This window comes from Pinus tabuliformis, chromosome 8 (assembly GCF_031772625.1).
Source record: "Pinus tabuliformis cultivar Carrire ecotype Pingquan chromosome 8, CPIR1, whole genome shotgun sequence".
Lineage (NCBI taxonomy): Eukaryota > Viridiplantae > Streptophyta > Pinopsida > Pinales > Pinaceae > Pinus > Pinus tabuliformis.
In genome coordinates, this window is record NC_142294.1 from 1,327,620,819 (window position 1) to 1,327,646,131 (window position 25,313).

The following is a 25,313-nucleotide window of genomic DNA, read 5'->3' on the forward strand; positions in this document are numbered from 1 at the left end:
TCTGGTTGGATTTCATCTTGATTTTGGAACCTGCCCCCCATGTCCATGTCTTGAGGGGTGATGTTCGGATTTGGGTGAGAGGATGAGGTTGCTGTGGGCTCTTGTGGTGTGGACAGAAATTCAGTGACCTCCTCAACCACTACTTCCTTTGCAGGCAAGTTTGTTTTGTCATTAGGTTCAGTGACTGAGGCTTCTTTAGATTGCTGTTTCTCCTTTACCTTTTCAGGCTGATTTGCATTTACAGTCCGACTTCTTAGTTTGTACTGCTTATGGACTTCATAGACAGCAGTATCATATCCTTGCTTAAAGTCAAAGGATTCTCCTGATTGTGTTTGGAATGTTTTGTCTTCATCCTCATCATGGTCTTCTTGTGTTAGGAAAACATGGCTTTTACCATCCAGCCCTATTAAATTGATCTCAGGATCTTCATTGAGCTGATTAGCCGAGGAAGTTTCTGCATAATTTTCTTGAAAAGGTGGTCTGATATCTTGGTCAGCACCTGTTTTTCCTGTATTGGGGTTTTGTGTTCTCCTAAAATTTGGGTTTCTAGGAGTATTGTTTTGTGGCGCTTCCCAGGATGACTTTCTTTCTACTGATTCCACTCTCTCACCTAGTCTTTTCATGCTGTTTAGTATTGCATCCAACTTCTGATCAAAGCCCGAGGGCTCTTCTTTGAAACCAACCTTCTTTTCCAGCTTTGCCCTGTTTCTTTTGGCAATAGGTTGGCCTCTACAGTGACTGCAAGTCTTTGGGCTTCTGCAAGGGTTGGAGGGTCTCTTTCTCTCAACTGATAGGCCATATCAGAGTCAAAACCATCAGGGAAGTTATAAAGGGCCAAATCAGGAGGGGGCCTTAAGTTCTGGGGAATAGCATTGTATATGTTGTTAAACCTAGCACAATACTCCAACACCGTTTCTTGGGGACCTCTTTTAATAGTGTTATATTCACCCAGTATATGGTGTGGATCTCTCTTTTTCTCCCATCTGTTGGTAAATTCCTGGTATAGAACTTCAGAGGTTGCAATGGAATTTGCATTCAAGGATCTAAACCAAGTTCTGACATCCCCAGTTAGGCTTTGGACAAAAATTCTCATCCTGACACTATCATCATCAATTTCATAGGTCTCAAAGTGGTCTTGCATCTTTTTAGCATGCTGGATGGCTGTCAAAGGGCCATGGGAATCAAAAAATGAGAGTCTGGTTTGATAATCTTGGGGTAGGGCTGGAGCATTGGCTGGAATCTGCAATGGTGCATATCTGTTAGCCATGTTTATAGGATTAATAGGGTTGATAGGAACAAATGGGACAACTGGGATTACAGGTGTACTGGGGTTAATAGGATGGGTAACAAGTGGAGAACTGGTTGAGTGAGTATGTGCAGATGGTGAAGATGGAAAGGTAGGACTTTGAGGGGTTGAAGATGAACTAGGGGAATTGGGTGTGGAACGAAAAAGGACTTTGCAAGGAGTGGGAATGAGGATGGGTTGGTCTGACCTTATATCTGAATCAGCAGGTTTATCCTGCTTGAGCTGTTTCCTTATGTTCTTTGGGATGATATTTGGGTTATTAACAATGATGGGTTGATCAGGGTCAGGGTGTGCCCTAGTATGCCTTGGGTTTCTTTTAGGAGCCAGCTTCTAAGTGTTCTTTCAGAACTTTATACAGAAGTTTTGTATTTACAAGGGCAAAATAAGAACTCTGGAATGACTATATATGTTTCAAGGCTAGGATAAGTTTCCCTAGTTAGCTCTTCCTTGAGACTGAGAAACAGTCCTAAGATGTCTCGGCTAGTTTCAGGCTTGATGAAAGCTTTGGAAAATAGATAGTGATTGAATAGTCTTGTCCCCAGTGGAGTCGCCAATTATGTTAACACCCAGGTTGTTCCCTATGACTCCCAAGGGAATACGGCCGGGGTAACCACTAACCAATCTTTGGATCACCGCTTCTAGCCTAACAGTGATCAGAGAGGGCTCTCTCTTTATGATTTGTAACTGTTTGTTGTAGGGTTTTAGGCTAGCTATTATGCACTGTGTTTTGTTTATGTTTGGTTGGTGAAATTCCTTTTAGGTTCTAGTGAAGTAGTTTTCTGAGAAGTTGAGTACCATTGGGCAATGGAGTCTGTAGCTGTATGTGTTTGAAGTTTTGAGATGAAAGATGGGACTTACAGGGCCATTTGGGAGTTTAATAGAACAGATTTTTGATTAAAAGACTGGAAACAGGTAGCACGAATAGTGAAAGCATTCAAGAATTTCCACTATTTATCTATGTGTTCCCAACAGATAGCTTTAAGAAGAGAAAACAGAGGTCTTAGGGGCAAAGTTGAATCCCTGAGAATGACTGTTATAATAAAAACACAGTTTTGAATTGCAGCATTTAAGAATTACAATTCTGTTACTGTATAAGAGGAAAACATTTATAATAGCTCAGTTTGAGTCCAGGGTAAACATAGTTAAATCCTGGTACTATCCTTTCACCTTGCTATCAAGTGTAAACATAAGAACAGTAAAGAGAACAAAAGACTCAAAACAGACACGACAAAGAGATTTGAGAATACTTATAGTTTTATGCAACACCCATGGAATCCTGTAACATGCATCCTTCACCACAAGATATCAAACACACCAAACTTCTGGAAGTTCCATTCCTCCTTTGTATTAATTCTCTGAAAATCTTACAGCAGATGGAAGTTATCCAAGAGAAAATTCCAGCAACCTCTTCAGCATCTGTGAAGGGTCTATATATACTAGCGGTGGTCTACAGAAATATCTGAGTTCTGCGTTATCTCAGTCTTTACATTCTCACCAACTATCTAAGATATTATGTCGAAAATTTATTACACATTTAATACACAGCACAGGCATCTTAATGCTCTGTCAGAAGATATTTAGCTTTATAAGAATAGCTAAGTCGGTCTGAATATTTGGAGTTAATGCATAGAAAACCCGACTGTAGGCTGGTACACTATGTCTCGGACCTGTCAGCTGTGACTTTGACTGCTGCTGGTGGCGAGTGACTGGTCTGGCTGAGTTGGCTCAGCCTCTGCCTTTTCATGTGGGTATTAATTCCCAAAATTGTCACTGTATGTACCTGCTTCTTCCTTCTGCGCTATTGGTTCTGGCCTGTCAAAATTGTCTGGGTCAAATGCCTCCAGACATCCTGTGTGGGCAGTTGATGTGCCAAAATTGCCCCTAGAGTCTCATCTGCTTCTGTGAACTTGAAGAAATTGGGTGGTGTATCAAACAGATGCTCTATCTCATTCATGAGAAAAAACAGGTTCTCCACTCTGTCATACATCATTTGCCCTGTAGCTGGCCCTGGCTCCTTTGAAGTGCTGGGAGGTTTTGCAATTTCTGCTACTGCATGGGCATCAATTCTCTTGTTATAGTTGTCCAGGGTGAGCAGTCTTCCCACGCTGCTCAAAATGTTGGGGAGGCCTCTGTTCTACAGTGTTACAAACTTCTCCAGGAACCTGTTAATTTCTGTTTGCATGTCCTGTGTCCTTCTCTCCAAGGTTCCAATCAAGTTTCTCAATGTAACAACTCTCTTGGCTATGGCAATTGTTTCTGTCCTGTTGTTGATTCCCATGCTAGCCAATTGAGTGCTGGTTTTATAATTCAGGATATTGATCATCCTGGTAGCTGCTTCTGGCATGTGCCCAAGGCTTGCCCTTGCTCTCTGTATTTCCTTGTTTGCTTTGGTGATGAGCACCATTTGTTCATCCATGGTTTCAATGTATTGCCACTGCTTGGCAATGGATCTCCCAATGTTGCTCCACAACACTGCTTTCATATCAGCTGTCACCCTTTCCAGTGCAAGCTCTTTTTCCAGCTCAGCAATCCTTCTCTTAAGGGTTTTCACCTCTCTCTCCTTGGCTGCCTCATTTTGTTTGCTTTTATCAAATTTCTCATTAACATTAGCCAAGTTCTGTTTGAGCCCATCCAGCTCTTTCATTTGAGCTTCCATAGCTCGGATCTCTGCTTGTAGCTTCTGCATGTCTAAGCTAGCAGCTTGCTCTGATGTTGTTGTGGGGGCTGTGGATGGTGCTGTAGCTCCTGTTTGCTGAGGAGGAGGAGTGATGATCGGAGGTGTTTCCTCAAGATTTATTATTAATGGAGGAGGCTGGGAGGATTGACCTTCCCCTTTCTGTTTCATGGCTTCTTGTAGTGCTGCCTTTGCAGCTTCAGTTTGTCCTAGCTGGTCTTGAGTCCTAACCAGCTCTTTGTATAAGGATACCAGCAGGTCTGTGGTATCTTTTTCTTGCCGTTGCTGGGCAACTTCATCTGTTTGTGGATGGATGGTGGCCGGGAGTTTGATTTTCTTTCTTAGGGCTGCCATGTCTGCATCCCTTATTTTCAGCAGTTCTTGGATGCCTTTGACATCCTTGGGATCATGTCCTATCTCTATGATTACCTCCTCCAAGGATTTGATCCTGTTGTCCTTGGCCTGTGAGGATGCTCGTTCCAATTCTAGCTGGGATGATGTATTGTCTAGGCTGCTCTTTAACTTGTAATTTTCCAGTGTCTCATCTGCCAGGGAGGCATACACCATTTCACCCGTTTGTTTGTGTAACTCTATCTTATCCATGGGGTGAATATCTTTAGCCAGAACCTCCATATTTGTTCTCAAATAGTCTGAGGTGGACTGAGGATGTAGAGTTGTGGGCATGAAATGGCTCATTATCATTTTTCCCTCACTCACATCAAAAGCAGACATTAGTCTCTGCTGGTTGCTGGGAGCTAGTTTTAACAAGTGATCATAGAGTTGCACTTTTATGGGATCACTCCTTCTCTTGATTTCTATGAACTGCTGCTTTATACTTGAGTGCCCCTCTCTATGCTGACCAGAAGAGCTGACCTCTCCTCCCATTGTCATATCTGGTCCTCTTTGAGATGAGCTGGCCGAGAGTTCTCCACTGGGTGGGCCCATGCCCATGGCCTGCCTTACTGCTATGTCCTCCTCTTGGGAGTCATTCAATCTTTGTCTCTTCTCTCCTCTGATAAAGGATGAAGTCTGGGGAGTCTCTCTTTCTCTCTTTCTGGTTAAGTCCTCCTTCTGAGGTGTTTGGAGGACTGAGCTGTCCACATTGATGTCTGTTCTTGGAGGCAACTCTGTTTGGGGCTGCTGTTCTGTAGAACCGGGCAAATCTGTCTCTTTATTTTGCTGTAATGGCTGCTGCCCACTAGTTTGTGGTTTATCTTGTTGCTGCCCCAACTCCCGTTCTTCCATTTCTTCTTGCTGCTGTAGCAAGGTGTCAACCTGTTCTTCTGTTAATATAGGTGGTTGTTCCACCTGTTTGCCTTTGTCCTTGCTTGCTGCTTGGGTTGTCTGCTCGGCAGCTCGCTGTTGTGTTGCTGGTGTTGTGGTGGCTGCCCCAATTTGCCTCCTGTAGGAAATAGGCACCTGTCCACAAGTTTCCAAGTCAGCTTGTTTTTGGACATTTCTAGCCTCTTGCTCAAGTATTTCTTCATTAGTCATTTGCTCTACTAATGTGCCCTCTTCCCAATCTGGTGCATTTGCATATTTTTCAATTTCAGGTAATCTGGCATGAGCATAGTTGCCTAACTTATACCTGATCCTCCTGAGGGAAATAGAGTGGTTAGGGTCATATGGAATCCACTCAAAACTAGTTTTCAACTGGAGTCCTTCCAGGATCCTGTCTGCCTCTTTCCAGCCTTCTTCCTTCCTGTTGTATAAGAAGGGACCTAGCTGATTTCTCACTTTCAACTGTGATTTCTTGTTTTTACTCTGAAAGTGTAGGTAATCTGAGTTCCCAAATTGCCTGAAATATTCTAAGGCAAACAGTCTCATGGGAACGTACCTTGGCAGCCTAAATGGATTTAATTCACATCCATACACCCTAATGACTGTGTGATTCTGGTAGAAGTACCAGTTGCCGATGTTGTAAAGCTTGTTCAAATGAAGAATTCTTTTCATGTCATCGGTCAGTCTAGGAGAAGGGGCACCTTGCAGCACTGCTAGGACTGGATGAACAAATAAATCAATAAACTCACAGTATGTATAAGGTGATAGTGAGGTACGATGGAACACAGGGGTCCAAAAAACAACTGATCTTGGGGTTCCTTGGGCGTTGAGTGGCCTCAAAGGGACAGAGAAGGTAGCTGGCTGGTTGAACAAGAACAGATGGTATATGTAGGAGGTGTATCTGAACAGCCTCTCCCTCTTCAAGTTCATGAACTGGTCATGAATCTTCTCAGCTATATAAGTTGCATAATCATAGTGGATAGCTGGAGGCTTACCTGGGGCAAATATGGACAGCATTGCCAATATGCAGTCATCTACATCTTCTAGTCCTCTGAATCCTAGGACATAGCCAATCAAGTCCACCATCATCCTGCCCAACTCATTCAGGTATTGGTATCCAATGGGAGGGGTTCTGACTGCTTCAGAGCTAGGTGTGACAAATAGCTGGTTAATCTTCACAATCTGGTCATTAGACAGGTTATTTCCTCTCTTTATCAAATCTTGCATGGAAAGAGGGGTCAACTTCTTGGCTGTATGGAAATGCAGCATCTGATTTATACTCTCTGGAGTGATCTGAAACAGGACTAGGCCTGTGGGGCTAATGACTGCCCTTTGGCTGGGGTCATAGCGCTCTTGGCAACTGTAGATAAGCTCTGGCATGGGATTAACTTGGGGAAGGTTGTATATGGGCAAATTTGATTCCCAAATTCCCAGGATATCTGCTCCACTCATGTGCTGGGCTCTCAGTTCATTTAACATTTGGATATTATACTTAGTTCCCATAGGAAACCAGTCCAACATCTGGTAATCCATGTCTCCCAGGGCTTGCCATGCTAGTTCTCGGTGAGGAGCATTGATAGGCTTGATATTTAATGCAATAGGGGTCTCCATAGCTTCTGAATGGGCAAATATTGCAATTTGACAAGTGACTGGCAAAAACAGACTGCAGACTGCCCTCAGTGGGAAAATAACTTGATTTTTTGAATTGTCAGAGGGGAATTTACCAGCTAGAAATTGAAATACTGCTGGTAATTGGTAACAGAGCCTCTTTGGGGCCTAAGTGAGCTTCTGGTAGTAATTCGGAGGTATTTAGCAGTGAATTTGCCGGGGAAGCGCAGAGCTGAGGGGTTTTTAGATGAATTGCAGTTTGTTACAACTCTGCAGGGAATTTTTGGACTTCACAGAGACAATGGTGGAGATATAACCCGGTTCTAGCGGTGAAAAAGTCTGTTTTACGGTCCTATTATGCTTGTGAGCAGATTAGAGCAGAATGCAGGCCGTATGGAGGGCAGGGCAGGGTAAATACCTGTAATTCGACGTGCAGAGGTCGTGGCAAGGTGTACTGCAGCTGCTGACGTGGTCGCTTGGGCTAATTGTACCGGTTGGCGGAAATCCAGGCAGAAATGGCTGAGCAGAGTGTACAGACGAAATAACAGTGAAATGGTAAAAAACGCGCAAAATTCGGTTAATATGAGTTTTTTACCCATTTGGCGCTTTTTTTATGATGACGTCAGCATGACGTCATTGGTGGGTCACGGTGATGTGACGTCAGCTGACGTCATCGGGGAGGACGTGGCTGAAGACGACAGGTCAACGGGGGTGAGGTGGCAGTCCAGTCAGCGGTGAGCTGGACGTGGCAGAACGGTCAATAGCGGACGGGCGGAGGTTAAGCCGTGAAGGTTACGGTTAAGGCTCTAACCGTCACGGTCTCTCGGGGCGGTTAGAGTACGGCGCCCAGGGTGTCAGAGGGAGCTCCGAGACGGTCTAACGGGCGACGCGTGGCAGAGGCATGACGAGGCGCAACGTCATGTTCTCGGGAGTTAACGCGCGGACGTGGACGGCGTTCCGATATTGTTATGGGCCGTCGGATCTGGAGGGCTTGATCCGACGGCTGGCGGAGGTGTAAGGTGCACGGCGGATAGGGCGGCGGAAAATTTAACGTTTATGGGTTTTGGCATAGTTTTTCAAATGTTTTTTCTGCCCACCCGCGCTTGCCTTTGGGAATGTGCCGAAAGCGGGATTTGATTTTTGTAAGGTTTGCAGAGGGTTTTGTGGGCTAGAGGGGTTTAAAGAGGGGTTTTTACCCATGCAAAGGTATTTTTTGAGGGAAATGATCTGCAGCAAAGGGAGAGTATCGGAGATAGGTTCACCATGGTGGCCAGATGCCACTATGATCCCTCTTTGCAGATTTCTCGGCTATTATGCCTAGGGGAGGGAATATATAACATTTAGGGCTTTATACACCTTAGTGTTATTATTATTAGGGCAAGGGGTAGAATAAGGGAGTTAAATAGTAGAATTAGGAGTTAGTGAAGTGAAGGAGGGGAATCTTTGAGAAAGGGGATGTTAATGATGGAGTAAGGGGGAAAAAGTGAAGTTAGTGATGCTTTCTGCTGTGAATCCATGAAATTCACCACCTTTTCTGCTGATATGTCCATTGCCTTGGCAAAATATCTTTGACAACTATGTAATGGTGAACCTGTCCTTTCTGCAACCACAACTGCCTACCCAACTATTTCACCTAACATTTTTTAGTTTCTTCTTGGAGGGGCACTTAGACTTGCAACCCTCAATTGCCTTTTCTTTTCTTTGGCTTTTTCCTTTTTTTTTTTTTTTTTTACTCTATCTGTTTCTACCCTTATCTCTTCCAAGGTCCCAGATTAGGCTTTTGGGAACCTTTGTTTCTCTACCTGAACTACTTATCTGCCAAGATTAAGCTGTTTGGACAGACTTCTTTCTCTATTCTACAACTCAAAATTGAAACATGGCATGATCCAGATTAGACTGTTGAATCATCCACAAAAATGTAATAAGGTCCTCAATATCTGAAGTAATTTCACACACCTCTGATTTCCCGGAAATATGGGATCTTTGTAGTAACAAAGCAGAGCATATTTGGATTTTCGATAATCAATCATGAAATATGAAACCTATTACTATAGGTATCCAACAACAGGCATGGCCCCGCTGCCAGCAGGTGTCCATAGCCTCAAGAGGGATACCTTTTAACCTTATGAAATGCTTTTGTCCCACCTATTAGATATAGATTTAGAGTCATTCAAGAACATTTTACTTTTCCTCTTTTTACAAGTTAATTGAAGGTCGTCGTCGTGGCCTGGTAACCAACTATCGACAGTGCCATTCACGAGAACTAACAAGAATGAACAAGCCGGCTCACTATGAGACCTCTTGTCTTCCATTTTTTCAACTAGCATCCATTACCCTGGCTTGGTGACCAGTGCGGTAATGTCATTCTCTTTAGGACCCATGATCATGGTAGGTCGGCTCACAATGAGACCTCCTAGGAAGAGGAATTTGAAAATATTTTTTGGACGATAGTTTGCTATAATAGGAAAAGGTATCACATGTAAGTTAAAACAATATCCTTGATTGACATGTTGATCAACAATCAAAGTCACTTTAAAATATGAGACATTAAGTGTAAAGTTCTTCTGACAAGTCTTACCATGAGAGTGCATGATAATAGAAATTTCAAAAGTTGTGATTTTAGGGAATCACAAGCTCATGAGTGTTGTTATGCATTTTTATTCATTATTCTCCTATTATCCTACCCTATTTTAAAAAAAATAAATATCACCTTTAAGTGAAGGCATACTTCCAATGAAGCCATGTGCATAACAAAATACTAAATATACTCACACTCAGGTTTAAAATGCAAACTTTAACGCATATCAAAGTATGAGAAACCAACTTACTTGATATGGTACCAAGATTTTTTGAATGATGAAGGAATGGAATGTATTACAATTGTTTGGAACCAGGATTCAACAGGACACACATATTCACGGTTCTCCAACTTGTATAGGTCTTCCACAGCTTGAAGATTTCTCTCTTTAGATTGAAAAGGATGGTTAAGGGAAACTCTAGGATTTTCTTCTTTGTGAGCTTCAACAATAGTTTTCAAACAAGCTCCAATCATGGATTGCTTCTCTAATGGTTTATGGATTAAAGTTTCCTCCCGAGGTAAATGTTGTGTGGTAATAGGGGAAATTTCTAGATTCACTCTTTTCTCCTCTCTAAAAGATATGACATTACATTTGATAGGGGAGTGAGTAGGAAAAATATGTGTTTTAAACTGATGTGCAACTTGATTGTTGAAATTAGGGTTTGGTTGCATAAATGGTTGCGACCATAGAGAGGGATAACATGGTGGTATATTGGATGGGAATTGCAACTACTGTGGCTCGGGTAATGGAATTTGCTTGGGAAATTTCCCTAAAGAGGAGGCTCCAAAGCATCCTTGAGGCTGCGGGAATATCTGGCTTGAGGGAGAGGGCCATTGTGGGAATATGGTGGGGTATTGAATGAAAGGAGGATTATAAGTTTGCCATGGAACTATGGGGTTGTAGATGTGTTGAGGAACCTGTTGGGGACAATCAATATTACTCCAAGTATTAAATGATGATGAGTTTTGAGTTATACCTGGCAGTCGATTTATTTCCTTACTTGATTCCTTAAATACCTGTTGAAACCCCGACAGTGATGGGAAATAATTTGTTGAATGATCCTCCTTACAATGCTTCCGTTCTTCCTGCAAATCATCCAATTGTAAATTTAGAAAATATTTTGTAGCTCCTATTTTTGTAGTAGATTCCAAAAATTGAGAAGAAAGTTCTCTAGAATTCTTACCGATCTTGGAGATTCCTCTTGAATAAATAATGCATAATTTACAAACATCGTCATATGGTAAGTGAGAAACGTGACCTACTCCTATTAGATTTAAATGTTCTAAAAATTCATCTTTGATTCCTTTGAGTAGGAGTGTTTTCAAGGTCTCTTTTACCAAATTCTTATGTTTTGATTTTTGGGGGTTGTATCTAAATCGCTCCACATAATCCTCCAAGCTTTCATTTTCCCCTTGTTTTATTCCAAAAATATCTTCACTGGATTGGCAGTAGTCTTGATATTTCTCCAAGAATACAGCCTTCATGTCTTCCCATGTTTGAATGTAGTTCCCACCAAGGCTCATGAACCATTGGAGAGCTACTCCTTTAAGAGTAAGAGGAAACACTTGCAACCTTTGAGAATTAGCACAATAACCATATCCTCTACAAAGTACTTCAAACTCAAATAAGAATGCATCTAGGTCTTCATTTTCCAAACCATGAAATTTTGGTAGTGCAGATGGGGGAATATTATGCATTTGAGCCACTCCTAGATCTTTGATAGGAAATTCAGAAGTAACAATGTTTTCCATTTCTTACCAAACTAAAAGAGGTTGTCCATGTACTACTTTGAGACTCCTTTGAATGTTCCTGGAACTAATAAGAGAAATAGGTGCATCGAATGATTGATATTACAAAATACCTCGAAATACCATTTCTCTATCTTTACAAGCTAGTTGGTATATATTGTTAGCACGTGGTTGAATAAATGAAGGGGGGGTTCTTAAAACACCCAAGTTATGAAAAAAACTTAAAAAGAATGCAGGAAAGAAACAAATTCAAAGAATAAATTCTAAGTAAATAAAGTTTGCAAAAAGCTAGGTAAAGAGAAAACCAAACTACAGCAGGTTACCAAGGTCAATCCCCTAAGCGCCTTCCCAACAACAACGCCAAAATGTTGCGTGTAGTATAGGGTCTGTAAATGTAACAACATTTAATTTGTCAACCCGGAAAGTTAGTGAACTTCGATACGCAGCACTAGAAATATGAGAGAAAGCCCCTGGCAACCTGCAAAATAAATGCTACTCTATCTTGCGTATTAATTTCATCAATAAATGAAATATTGCACTAAAGAGAATTCAAGAAAACATCAATCCAGGTAATCAAAATCATATGGGAAATACAAGCAATCAATGTGAAAGGAAATTCTAATTAAAAGCAAATAGAAGGGAAAACTGAACTAGAAGTAAATTAGTGTAGACATAATAACGAAAAGATTGTAAATGTTGGAAGCAATTCAAAACCATTCTGCTTGAACTATTTCTACTTTCACTAATTCTACCTGTACTAATTCGGTGTAAAGTTAACTTAGAAGCATTAGCAACATAACAAGGAAATTTAGTGTGTAAATGAACTCATGAAAGAAATTAGATTAATATGAATTTATCGCCTTCCTTGTCCTGAAAATAAATCTTGCAAATCTGTCCAGAAGTTAAAGGAAACTATAATGGTAATCAAACATTTATCGATATCAACACATTGTAGTTTCCTTATTTATAAATGTTAGTTCTGCAAGCATAAAAATCGTAGCTTTAGATAATATATGTGATTGGTGCTTCCTAAGGATGCACGGGTTCTATAACTTAACATAAATTATTACATTATGACCTAAAAATCATAAACATTTAATTGATCTCGTATTCTTAAATATAAATTTTATAGATCTCGATTAATTTACATAATTCGAGTTACACGCTAGAGCTCATAAAGGCAGAGCTGATCTCGACGGAAATTGATAAAAGAAAATCTCCAAGAACAACCCTTGATGTAGCAAATGAAATAGAAACTATTTGCAACAAATCAAATTAAATTTACAAACTGAGAATAAAACATTGCAACAAATTGAATTAATTCTAGAACTGAAAATTGAAGGCAGAAAGAAACTATAAATAAATAAAATTCACATAGCAAATAAGAATTGAAATGCTATCTAGATTAAAATATGAGAGCAGTGCCAAGCTAGTCTAGCGGCCAACCCAACCAATTCGCACCCTCTTTGAGTGCTTGGTTCACACAGAAATCAAAGTCATTAGATGCAATAGATAATTAAATAGAACATGCTGGGAAATTGCTTCAATTAATTATTGAAAACAATGTTTACATTATGCAGACATCACTCAACTCCAGCAAGACCAGAGGAGCAATCCAAAGCTGATGAATTGCGTGATGCTACATTGGAACAGTTCCTCTTCCCTTCTGTGCCTTCCTCTGATGCGCACTATCCCTGGCTGGGTCTATTTCCTTCCCTACTATAATTAATTGATTAATTTCTGACTATTGCTCTAGGCAGTTTATATAGGCATCGATTTACAAATTGGGGATTTTCAATAACCAATTAAAATATAGGAGGGAAGATTATTAGTTTTAATAATTTGTTGAATTAAGAATTAGTTTGAACTGAGTATCGAAAGAGGGAACAATTCTGGTGAATCATTCCGCTTTTCCTCGAATAGTTGTTGCTGGAAGGCACGATTTGACTGAGTGATTTTCTCCTTGCATGAGCTGCTCATAGGTTGTCATCGGCACATAACTCCTTCGATTAGATTCATATTGACTTGGACTATCGAGCATCAAATCTAGAGTGATCACCATAATTCTGATCTCCATATCATTCGCGTTAGTGACACGACGATTATCATGGTGGAATTTAGTCGAAAGCACTGGGAAGATGTCCTCCACTTCACTGAGGTTCTATATAGAGGGACGCGCGCTATGAGCTCTGAGTCCGACTTCAGATCATTGAAGTGTTTGATGCTAATGGCATTGCTCTATTGAAATTTGCGCAAATCCCTTTCGAGCCGAGCCAGATCTTTAGATTTTCCAGGGTCAGTTGATGAGCTGATGATCTCTATCGATCACGTCCAAGAAGGAGTTTTCTCACTCAGAGTGAACATGCCCATCCCATACAACTTCAACATCTTTGTTAAAAATAAGTGGAGATCGGGCCCCTTGTAAACATATGGCTTGTGCCCTTTACCATTATGCTCCTACTGCTTCACCTTAAAACTTCTATCGATGCATATAATGCGGATTGTCCCAATAAGTCATATAACACTCACAAGGCACAATTGAGCATAGCCAGATGTTGCTTCTTGAATATAAATCTCAGGTGTTACACTAAAAAATGTCACCATGACTATTTGCAGTTAGTATGGCTCCATCCACTGTCATACTATCCTCCTTGGCAAGTCTCATGCCTCTGCTCTTCATGTCAAACTCCAAGAAAGAGAGAAAAGTCATTTAAAGTAAATTATCTCTGGGTACGCAGTTTCTCTTAGCCTTACCTGCGTGTACGCAACCCAAGTTCACAATACCTACGTACTTGTACGCTCTGTATGTAAAGGGGTGGGTGCATACCCCTGTAAAGGTCAAAAGGCGCGAGTTTCATCTTAAAAAAGTTACTTGTGGTCAAATCTAGAGCATTCTAGAAGATGGTTTGACGTGTATTGAGCGCCTCCATATGGTTCATGCACCCAAAGAATGAGGAACTTATCCCATGAAGAGGGGAGCTATCCCATTGAAAGAGGGGCTTATCCCATTCATGGTGGAACTAATTAACTTCCTCCAAAGCACTATAAATACAGGCATTGGGCCAGAGGGAGGGGAGGTTGAAAGCTGAACATTCCTAAGGGTAGATGCTGCTGGAATTAGGACTTCCTTGTAGAAGCTTGTGAGGAGAGATTCCCATCCTTTCTTGTTTCATTTGGAAGTGGGTGAGCTGATCAGAGTAAAGGAGAACTCTTGTTGGACCCTGGGAGGGACCTGCACAACACCAAGGCTCAGGTTGTAATGGTTTCTTTTGTTTTCTATTAATACAAATAAGTCCATTCTTCTCAACAATTTGTTATTTATGAGTTGTTTCATATACTCCTTGGTCTGTATATTAAATATGTTTTATTTTATGGGATATTCAGGTGCTATTTAATCGTTTGATTGTTAGTGAATGCAGGTTTCGAAGAGAAGGAGGAGCTCATCCGGATCAACGAGGCTGGACTACTACAACAGCGTTGGGTTACAGGTAGGATCTAAACACTTGGTTACTCATATTGTAAATGCATATTTAGAGAAGGATTGCTCTTAATTGTCTTGTTTGTCACTAGAAAGCCTTAAGCTTCTAGGGAGGTTGGCTTTGTCCACAAAGTCGACTCTTTCCGCATGACAAAATGGCGACTCCACTGGGGAATCCAAGAATGTGTTTGAGTTCTTTTTGATTTGATATTTTGGTCTGAGAAAAGTTGTTTGTTTTCTGGTTTTTGGCTGTCTGACTGTGTATTTGGGTGGATTAGCTTAGGGTTAAGTTAGATTTTCATTTTTCTTAGTTTTTCCAGCAGTACGCAGTCTTTGAGTTAGGCACAATGCGTACTTGTATGCACTGCGGCTTTGTGCACAGAGCGTACCCGCACCTGTGTGAACAGATCACCTGCGTACCCCTGTCAAATTTGAGAAAATTTCAATTTTTTCCTTTTTTCTGCTTAGATTTTGCTTTTAATTTGTTTTTCCTGCCCAGATCCATTGGTTTACTATCAGAGATCTTCACCTGAACTTGTTCCGTTAGTGTCGAGGGTTTTAGTGGAATTCATAGAAGTTTCGCCCTAGGGTTGATTTTTGCATTGGTCTTGTAGTGACCTTGGCTTTAGGAGCTGTAAAAACCTTGGATATCCCTGGTCTTTTCAGTCTTCTTAGAGGTCAGACCTTTCATAAAATCCACCTTTGTGAGAAACCTACCTTTGTGTTCTCTCTTTGCGAATTTCGAAAAAGTTTGTTGATTAAAGCTTTGAATTTCATTCTTGAGAAAAAGAACAAAAAGATTTCGATTTTGTTTTTGATTAGTTTATGATTCTGCATGAACTGATCCTTGGTTGCATTTTGACTGAGTAAAACATCCAGGAATTATCTTTTGTAGGCTTTTGTCCTCATTAGTTTTGCTTTTAGGTAAATTTCCTTTTGATTTGCTTTTAGGTAAACTTGATTTGATTTTCTTAGATTTGTTAAATTTGATTTTTGATAAATAGTTTTATATGCTTTCTTAATATAGGAAAAATACAAAAATTCTTTTGGAAAAAGTTTGCTTTAGTAGCATTTGTAGTCTTTGAAAGAGAAAGGAATTTTCATGATATAATTAGTGGTCATGTGTTGTATGCGTCGGAAAAGATAAGGAGATTGTTTCCTTGATTGTCTTTGCCAAGAAAGTTGTTTTCTATAAATTTTGCATTCTCCAACTCTCTTAGCTAGGAGATTCATTGAAAAAGAAAAGTAGTGTAAATCATCTTAGGTGCATCTTTGTAGTGGTTGTGAGTCGAGTCTACACACCACCAGTTTCATCTCCACTACCTTTTATCTTAAAGAAAGCCATAAAATTAATGCTTAAAGTAAAATTAACTTAGTAACTTTTATTTACTAGGGCTCTGAAACACCAATATAGATCAGGCTAGTGTCTTGGAGTAGGAGAGTAATAAACTCTCCAAGACAACAAAACCAAAAAAGTAGCTTATCTTGTGATAGGATAAATCTAGCTGTTTCACTTATGCTCTGGGAAAGCTCCTCTTAAAGGAGAAGCACGAGACCGTGTCCGAACCAGTGAGGGGATCAATCCTCCTTCATTGGGAAAGACACCAGATACGCACGTACTACAAACGGTAAACCTCGGATTATTGTCGAGGAGCCTGGGGTCACTTGTCGGTAAACCTTGGATTATTGTCAAGGAGCCAGCAAGGGGATTGAGCTTGTTACTCTGCCCTTGTATGCTATCGGGTCGTAGACTGTTCCCCCAGGTATATTTGTTGCTGTTGGTAACCTTAGTGACCATTATCTTTAGGATTCTACCGAGGTGACGGTGGAGGGAAGATCCCACTGTACCTGGAGCAGATGTCGGCTAGACTCACTTGGATTTTCTGGGGGGTTCACTTCACTCGAGACGGTTAAAGTGGAGGAACTTGTGCCGGTCTATTCATTAAGCAGGTTGCTGGGGTAACTGTTCCACCCGCCACTTCTGTACTGAATCTGGCGATGTTGGGCTTCATCACCAACTAGCGTTTTCGGTCTGGAAGGCTACTGTTTGTGCTTGGTTTGACGCCCTAGATTCTTTAGGCGTGTGATTCAAATTTGTTTGGTTCTTTAGAGACTTTAGGCAGTTTGCTTTGAGATTTTACTTTGTTTGCGTGTGCAGTAGTTAAAAGTCTTTAACTGTGGCTGAATTACCGAGACAGTCCCCTGGATCTCGGGGCAAGTCTCCTGAAGTTGTAACCGTGGCCGATTTGTTGAGGAGGTCTCGTAGACTTCGAGGCCAACCTCCCGAAGAGGTTCCGAGTCATTACGAAGGTTTGAAAGTCCTTGTAACTCCTGAAGGCAGTAAAGTAGGGTCACCTGAAGAAGGAGAGTCTTCGTTGGTAGTTCATCCGGATTACCAAAGTCTAGAAACAGGCTATAATCCTGAAGTTGTTACAGTTTCCGAGCTTGCTGGTAGTTTTTCATCTACTAGTGATATAGGCGAAGAACCTGAAATATCTGAACCTGTTACTCCGACTTCTAGTGCTCCAGATTCACCTAGGGTAGAAAGAGTCATCACCGAAAATCTTCCTTCTGGTTTGATTGCTATTGAAGAACTTGCTCCAGAAGAAGATATAGGTGTCCCTATCCCTGAACATCAACCTGTTATTGATCTAAGGGAGCGTGAATCCATTTTTTACAGTCCTCCTAGAAGTACTACTTGGTATCTTTCGTTAACTAATTATTTAGACAACTCAGGGTCAAGTTTTTCTCCACCTCGTACTCCTTATCCACCTGGAGGTATTTATACTCCTGTAAATATGTCTGGTCAGTCGTCCATGTTTACTCAATCGCCTGAATCATTTTTGTACGGCGGTCCTTCTGTTCCTACTGGGTATCAGTCACTTTCTGGTACTTTTGCAGGAGCATCTCCTCAACCCATTGAACATGGGTTATTAACTGGAAACAATGGTAATAAACCGAGCGTAGGAGACATTTACATGATGTCAGGTTCAAATCCTAGTTCTCAACCTCAAGGTGCGCAGTTACCGCCTGGGGGGCAACCTCAAGTAACGCCTGGGGGGCAACCTCAAGGTACACAAATTGCGTCTGGGGGGCATCCTCAAGGACAGTATATACCTCTGGTACAGTACATTCCTCAAGGTCAACCCCAGCCTCAATATGTACCCCAAGGTCAACCCCAGTATCAGTACGTGCCCCAAGGGTATCAACCCCAAGGTCAGTACTCGAGTCAAGGTCAACCCCAGTATCAGTACGTGCCTCAAGGGTATCAACCCCAAGGTCGGTACTCGACTCAAGGTTATCTACCACCTCAAGGTCAAGCTTATGTTCAAAGTATAGGAAATGTACCTATCAATTATCAATCCTACCCTCAACCTGGTTACGGATCTCAGTATCCTCAACTTGTTACGGGTCAATACCCCGGAATGATAGTGTGGGATCCATCACAAGGTCAACAGGTGTTGCAGCCAAGTATACAGTTGTTACCTCAAACTGGACAACTCGTAGTTTCTGGTTCACCCCAGCAACCGCAACCTATCCAGTCAAATATTCAAACTTCTGTAACTTCGGTAGTTACTCAGTCGCCAATTGCACCTAGTACTCCATCTCTAACGACTGCTGCAACTACCGCAACATCCGTTCAGTCTACCGCACTTACTTCTGGAGTATCGACAACTCCGGTTTCTACTGTCTCTACAACCACTCCTCAGACATCTTTACCGTTGTCTGGATCCACGATTCAAACCACGGTTCAGATACCTGTAGGACAACCTGGTTTAAGTAATGTTGTAACAAGTCAACCACAATTCACTTATCAACAGTACCAGGGACAGTACCAATTCGGTCCAACTGTCCAACAACCATTTTACCAGTATCAACCGTATCCTGGGTACACTTATCAACAACCTCAACAACCCCAGTACGGTCCGGTTAATCGTGGTTTTCCAGGAGGATACAATATCCCGAACGCGATTCCTATTCCTAGTTATCCTGGATATCCTTCTCCTGGAACTGGTATTGTGACCCAGAGTTTTAGGGATCCTAATCGGCAATTACCGTTTATCTCAACTTTGGATTTACCCGACTTGTCGCGCCTAACGAACGATCCAATCAATTATCTTCCGTTTTGGCCGCCAATGCCAAATAAGTTTCCCAGTGACATACCCAAGTTCGAAGGTAAGTTTGGAGAGGATCCGTCAAATCATGTGATGACTTACCACCTCTGGTGTGCCTCAAATTCCATCTCAGATGATTCGATCCGCTTACGTCTTTTCCAGCGTACACTCATTGGTCTCGCGGCCAAGTGGTACATTGAGTTACCACGGGCCTCTTTTTATAATTTTAGCCAGTTAGCTACCTCGTTCCTAACTCATTTTCAGTTGCCGGTCAGATACGATAATGGTATTGAGTTACTAAATTCATTAAAACAATCGACGTCCACTTATATTTCCGATCATATTCATGAATGGAGACGTCGAAGATGTTTAGTGAAAGTTTTTATCCCGGACCAAATCTTAGCTGAATGGTTTGTAAAATCATTGTTACCGAAGATTACTGAAGACGTAGCTAAGGCCAGAGTAGTTACTGAGGAGCAAGTCATTGCTCAAGCGCAGTACCTTGACTTAGTTTACACTCAGTCGGGTACGTTACACGAGAAGATCCCAGATCTTCCTAAGTCAAATCAAATCGCTGCTGCTCCTTCGGGATCTCATGCTGCTGATGGCATGATTGGTACGGTGAACACTAAAAGTAAGAAGAAATCCTCCAAGAATTCTTCTCCGATAATAACCTTACCAGACTCCCCGACAAGAGAGTCTTCTCCTGAAGTTACCGCCGACATTCACGCTGTAGAGTCATCTACGACTAAATCAAAAAACAGTGGTAAGAAGAAAGGCAAGAAGAAGGATAAAGCAGACAAGGCTCCAAAGGAGAAAAAAGAAAAGTCGAAATCTAATGATGAAAAGCGCAAACCTCGCTATCCTTGTCTAATTTGTGAAGAGGATCATTTTACAAGAGATTGCCCTCATCGGGCAGAGGTTGTGAAAATTGTTAAAGGTTCCCCAACTCCTGCTATTTTGAAAGATCCATTTCCAAACCAGGAGAGTAAAATGATAGGTTCTTCCTAGAATGCCAGTGAAGAACCCATATTGAGGATGTCTCATGTACGGATTGCGACTCGATCGCAAGATTACGGTAGTAAAAGTCCTGTTGATGGCAAAGAAGCAGAATCTTCTCATTCTAATCCATCAACCTCAGCTCTCGGTTCCGATCCACTATAGATCGAGAAACCTAACCCGGACTTGGTAATCAAACCGCCCGCCAAGGGTATACTTCGAAAGTCTGCTTTCAATCCACATGCAAGAGCGGCTCAAAATTATAACATTGTTGAGGACTTAGCTGTTTCTCCCTCAGCAATGTTGGCTTTGGAAGTGCTTCAATCATGCCCAGCACAGCCCAAATTACTTTTGTCGGCTATAGCAGCTGTTGATATTCAGGACCCGAACCTAATAATCTTTGATCTAGAAAATAGTACACCGCGTCTCCCTCATCAGATGGCTTTCCAGATCCCAGTGATAGTAAAAAACAGGCCTATTCATCGGACTGTAATTAATGAAGGAGCTTCTACGTGTATTATGTCGATTCAGTGTTGGAGATCGCTTGGGTCTCCTTCACTGAACCAATCCCCGACGATTCTTAAGGCCTTTGATGGCCGTGGGTTCCATCCGTTTGGAATTCTACAGGATTTGCCTATAGGGGTTGAAGGAAAAACCGTTAGTCTGGATGTGGAGGTGGTTGATGCCCCTCTAGACTACAACCTTCTTTTGGGTCGCAGTTGGTCTTATGCTATGATAGCGGTCGTTTCATCGGTCTTCAGAGTTATAAAGTTTCCACACAATGGCAAGATCGTGACAATAGACCAGCTGGCTTACTTTTCATCCGACCCAGCCTCTTCAGAGAGTATCCAGCATGTCGGTAAAACGACTATCCATTATAAGGATGTTGGTGTAGGATTAGTTAAAGATTCCGGTTTACTAGGAACTTTTCCTTTTCCTCCACTCAACGCAGACCCTTCATTTGCTTTCATTCATATGATTACTTCAGATACTATTATTTACGATGATCCTTGGATTGTCCCATCTGAATCTGAGATAGACTCATTCGGTGATGCTATGCCTTTGAGTCCATATGAAATCGCTTATGAAGCCGTGCAGTCTTTTACCGACTCGCTTTCAACCAAAATTGACCAAATGAATGTGGTCGGTGAAGAATCACTTTTCACAACAACCTCAGAACGGATAGCATTTCCTGAAGTCGTGTCATCTGACGAACAACTTCGTGAAATCCTAAGTGTAGACGATCTACCATGGGAAGATCTCCATCATAGATCTTCGTTTTTACCTGAGGATGATGAATTTGAAAATGATTTTTCACCAATCTTCATAGCTGAATATGTCAAGGACGCTCAGAATCCCATGAAACATCCTGATTCAGAGTTGAATTTGGGAAACATTTCCCAAACTATTGCCATTGACATTTCAGTCAAAACCGGAATTGTTGAGAACATTCATATAGGTGCCTCGTGTACAGATGACGAAATTCAAACATACAAGGCCCTATTTCAAGAATTCTGCGACGTGTTTGCCTGGTCCTATGAGGAAATTCCAGGAATTGATCCCTCCATTGTTGTTCATGAGATCAAGACTTACCCGGACGCTAAACCCGTTCGGCAACGTCTGCGTCAGATACACCCTAGGAAAGCGGCTGCAATTAAAGCAGAAGTAGAGAAGCTGTTGAAAGTAGGTTTCATTTATCCGATCTGTTATAGACATTTTTGTGCCTTGCAGCATGGAGCATGAAATGTCAATAATTACAGGGATCCTCAGTCCCTAAACATGTTGTTCTTACCCCTAGAAGAACAAGGTCAGCAAACCACAGCACTTCCCATCAGTTCTCCACCTGAAAACACTCAAAAACAGGCTATTTTTGGATCATGTCAGCTGCTCCACTGAGCATCTGCGCTGAATGTCAACTGCTCCTCTTTGTACCTGCGCTGAAAGTCAACTCCAATGAAGGCTACCTGCGCTGGGCGAGATTGGCCAAGTGGCACAGTCATTCTGCAAGGTGTCAATTGCCCAGGAAGCTTCCAAACTGACACTTGGTTCATGGAATTCGCCCTATGATGAGTAAGAGGGTCTTGATCTCCAAGTGGAAGCAAGATTCTCCAAGTGGACTCAAGAACTGAAGATTAACTAAAGTGGGAGAGGACACTAGTCAGCTTTATGCCAGTCTCAAGCTGACTCATCCTTTCTCCAAATCTTCTATATATAGAGCTCTCTCATGAGGTCTAAAGAGGCTGGAATTTTGTGCAAAGCAAGGAAGTGCTGTTGGTTTACAGTTAGAGCTATTGGGTGATTGCTTTTATAGAAGGGAAGAGGAGATTTCTTGCTGCTGGGGAGGTGCTGCTGGATTGGAGCCATTGATGGTTGTAACCTTCTCAGAACCTTTTACTTCTATCAATAAAGCTTTGAATGTTCTCCTATATACTTGTATTGCATTGATGTATTGTATTTACTTGTATATCTGATTCACTCTAATCCATGCATCAATTATGAGTACATGTTTCTTGTAGTTTCCCTCTCTTGTTTGTGCAGGATCTTTGTGTAGCTGGGCCAGCCAGAGAACAAGGAGCTGGGAGCAAGGGACGAAGAGAGAAGACAAGATCGACAAAAGCGAAGGATATCGGTTGGTCAATCTTCTCTTCCTTCTCTGTACTTTCATAAAGGAAAATATCAAAGCTTTACTTTCAGTTGTTGCTAAGGAACTATCACCCTTAGAGTAGGGATAGGGTCATTCCAAGTCGGATACTTTTCCCCACAACAAACTGGCGACTCTGCTGGGGAGCGTATCCGTTTGATTTGTGTTTGTGGTATCTTTGCTATTCATTTCCTGAACAAAAGAGTACCAAATCGAAAATCTTTTGACTATATCAAAAGCGAAGTAGAGGGGTTGCTACTCTTGCTCATCTTCTGAGCAGATTCATGATTTGAAGAGCTGATCTACAAAGACTCTTGTGCTCTTTGTGATATCTTTTCATCCTCTTGATCATCCCTTAGCTTGTACTTGACCTATAGCTTTTTATTTCAGCAAAAACAGTGAATTTTTGAGCTTTTTATGACCCGGAAATCCTTGTAAACGCAACTCTCGTGTCTCAGTGCAGGCTGTCCAAAGGCAGTCTGCATTTCAGCACAGGTACTCCCTTCGGGAACTGCGCTGAGAGTCAGTTTGACAGACCAGAGCCTGCGCTGGACCAGTTACCCAGTGTCTTGCTGAGGTTTCTTACTGAGTCTTGGCCCTGTTTTCACTTTTGTTTTGCTATTGATTGCTTGTCAGTTGTACTTGCTGTAAACCAACTTTCCTTGACATTATTCCGCCTCAGTTGTGTGATGAAACTGTGATTGTTCTTTCAGTATTTCTTGCCTCAGTTACAGTTTCCCATTGTGAAAAGCAAACCAGTATAGCTGTGGCCTCTTAGATCCTGAACTGTAAAAGTGTCTTTGTGATCTTAAGAGCTAGTTTCATTACTGTTCATGGCTGTTTGAGTTTGTTTGTTTTTCACTTTATGGTTTGAATTCATATATTTTTAGTGTCGAAACAAGTACCTGTAAGGCGTCTTTTGATTTTAGACAAAACTTGTTTGTTTACGCTTCAAATTGAATTCGAAAATTATACGACAGTTTCCTTTTGTTTACATCAACATTAAAGGAAAAGAAAAGAAATACATGCATCTTGCATTTGCATTTTGATAAGTTTGCGTGATTGATCTAGGAGAAAGTGCATTAGTTTGTGCTTTGTGCTCTGTGTGGAAAGATAATGTTTTTCTCTCCCCTCAGTAGTTAGGATTTTCAAAGCTAAAAGGATTGTAAAGCTTGCTTATCATTTTAGCTGCATTTAGGAATTTGTACCAATACATCTCGTGGTGATCCTGAAAGACAAACTGCTAAACAAGATCAACTTAAAATATATTGAATGAATCTAAAAACGCTTTGTAACATAACACTCACAATAGAGGTCTAGGTAGAGACGTGTTCCGGCGTCATTAAACGTAGTGATTGTCGATCTCTACGAAGGTGGGTGATTCCTCCTGAGGGACGATAACACTAATACGGACTTGTGCTCCCGCGTACCGTCGTGTATATTGGGAGACCCCTATAGACATTTATCCTTTATCCTTAGGAAGCCGTGTCGGCCGCCCTACTAATCGCGATGTAGTGAACACAGCATTCACGAAGATCGACCACCCGTACCGTAAAACGTATTCTGTGGTTTCGCGAAAGGTTTGGCACACCCTCTGCCTAGATCTCCAGAGCAGTTTCTTTTGGCCTTTTTCAAACTCTATAACTGAAAAAGTCCAACCGAGCATTTGTCACTTCGGGCTCGTTAATACATCGAAGGTGACTAGAGTCATCTTTAGCTTTTTCTCGACTCTTAAAACATGAAAAAGCAAAGTTGTGTCTAAAAGCGTCTAATAAAATTCATTCAATACGGAAACATAATTCCCCTTTTTGTATTTTAGTTGATCAAGTAATCCGCAACCGTGGAGGAAAGTCAATTAAAACTCCGTCGTCCGAGGAGACTCGCGAGTCAACCGTCTTTGTCTCCGGAATCGGGAGTAGTACGGACGAAGCGAACTCGCTTGACCGGGTCAAAATCTCCCATTAAAGTTAGAACAACAGTTCCGACAACATCTGAGATTCTGGTCACTCCTAATATTTCTGGAATCCCTGCCTCTATTGAAGAAGTTCAACAGCAACAGAGGGACAGTTGTACTGATCCTAGTCTGAAGACAAGTACTTGCATAACTGAACCAGTTCCATCTGAAACCTGTCCACAGAGTCTTGTTGTTCAAACAACTGTCGCTGTCGAAGCAACCCCTTCTTCGGCACCAGAAATCTTTTACGGACCTGACGGTCTTCCTCTTCCTCCTGGTCTGATCGCAATAGAGGAAATCGTAGAGGACCAGCAAGCAAATACTCCGACTCATTTTGGAGTAGGCGCCACTCTTTTTCCTTCTGCATCAGAAGTTTGTCCATCGCCACTGGAAGTTCCTGTAGAATCATTAGGCAGTTTATTGGATAGACTTAAAATGTCTGAGCAACCGTCGACATCTAGGACTGTGCCAAATGACACAGCGACAGCAGAAGCTCCTGCTGTCAATCCAACGATGTTTGCCGGCATACCAGCTGTCCCGACTAGCTCTCATCAGCTAGAAGGAGTCCACCCAGGGACTATTACGACAACTTGGTCTGTTCCAGTTTGTTCTTCCGGTATAATACCCGGTAATTCTTATGTTGAAACTAGACAAATTGATCCCTTTGGAAATCAGTTTGGGCCATCCAGTCCTCAAAGGCAAGCTATACCCTTGAGCTCCGGATTGTTACCGTATGGGGGGCAATATGCCTTTTCAATTCCCCTTCCGGGGGGATACCCATACGGCAGTTTTCAACAACATTCAGGTTTGACTGAAGTAACGACGAGTGGTTGGGTGCCTATGTTACCCCAACAACCGAGAGTTGTATATTCAATGCAACAGTGCGTACCTATGTCTAGTATCCCGACGACGCCAGCAATTGTAACCGTG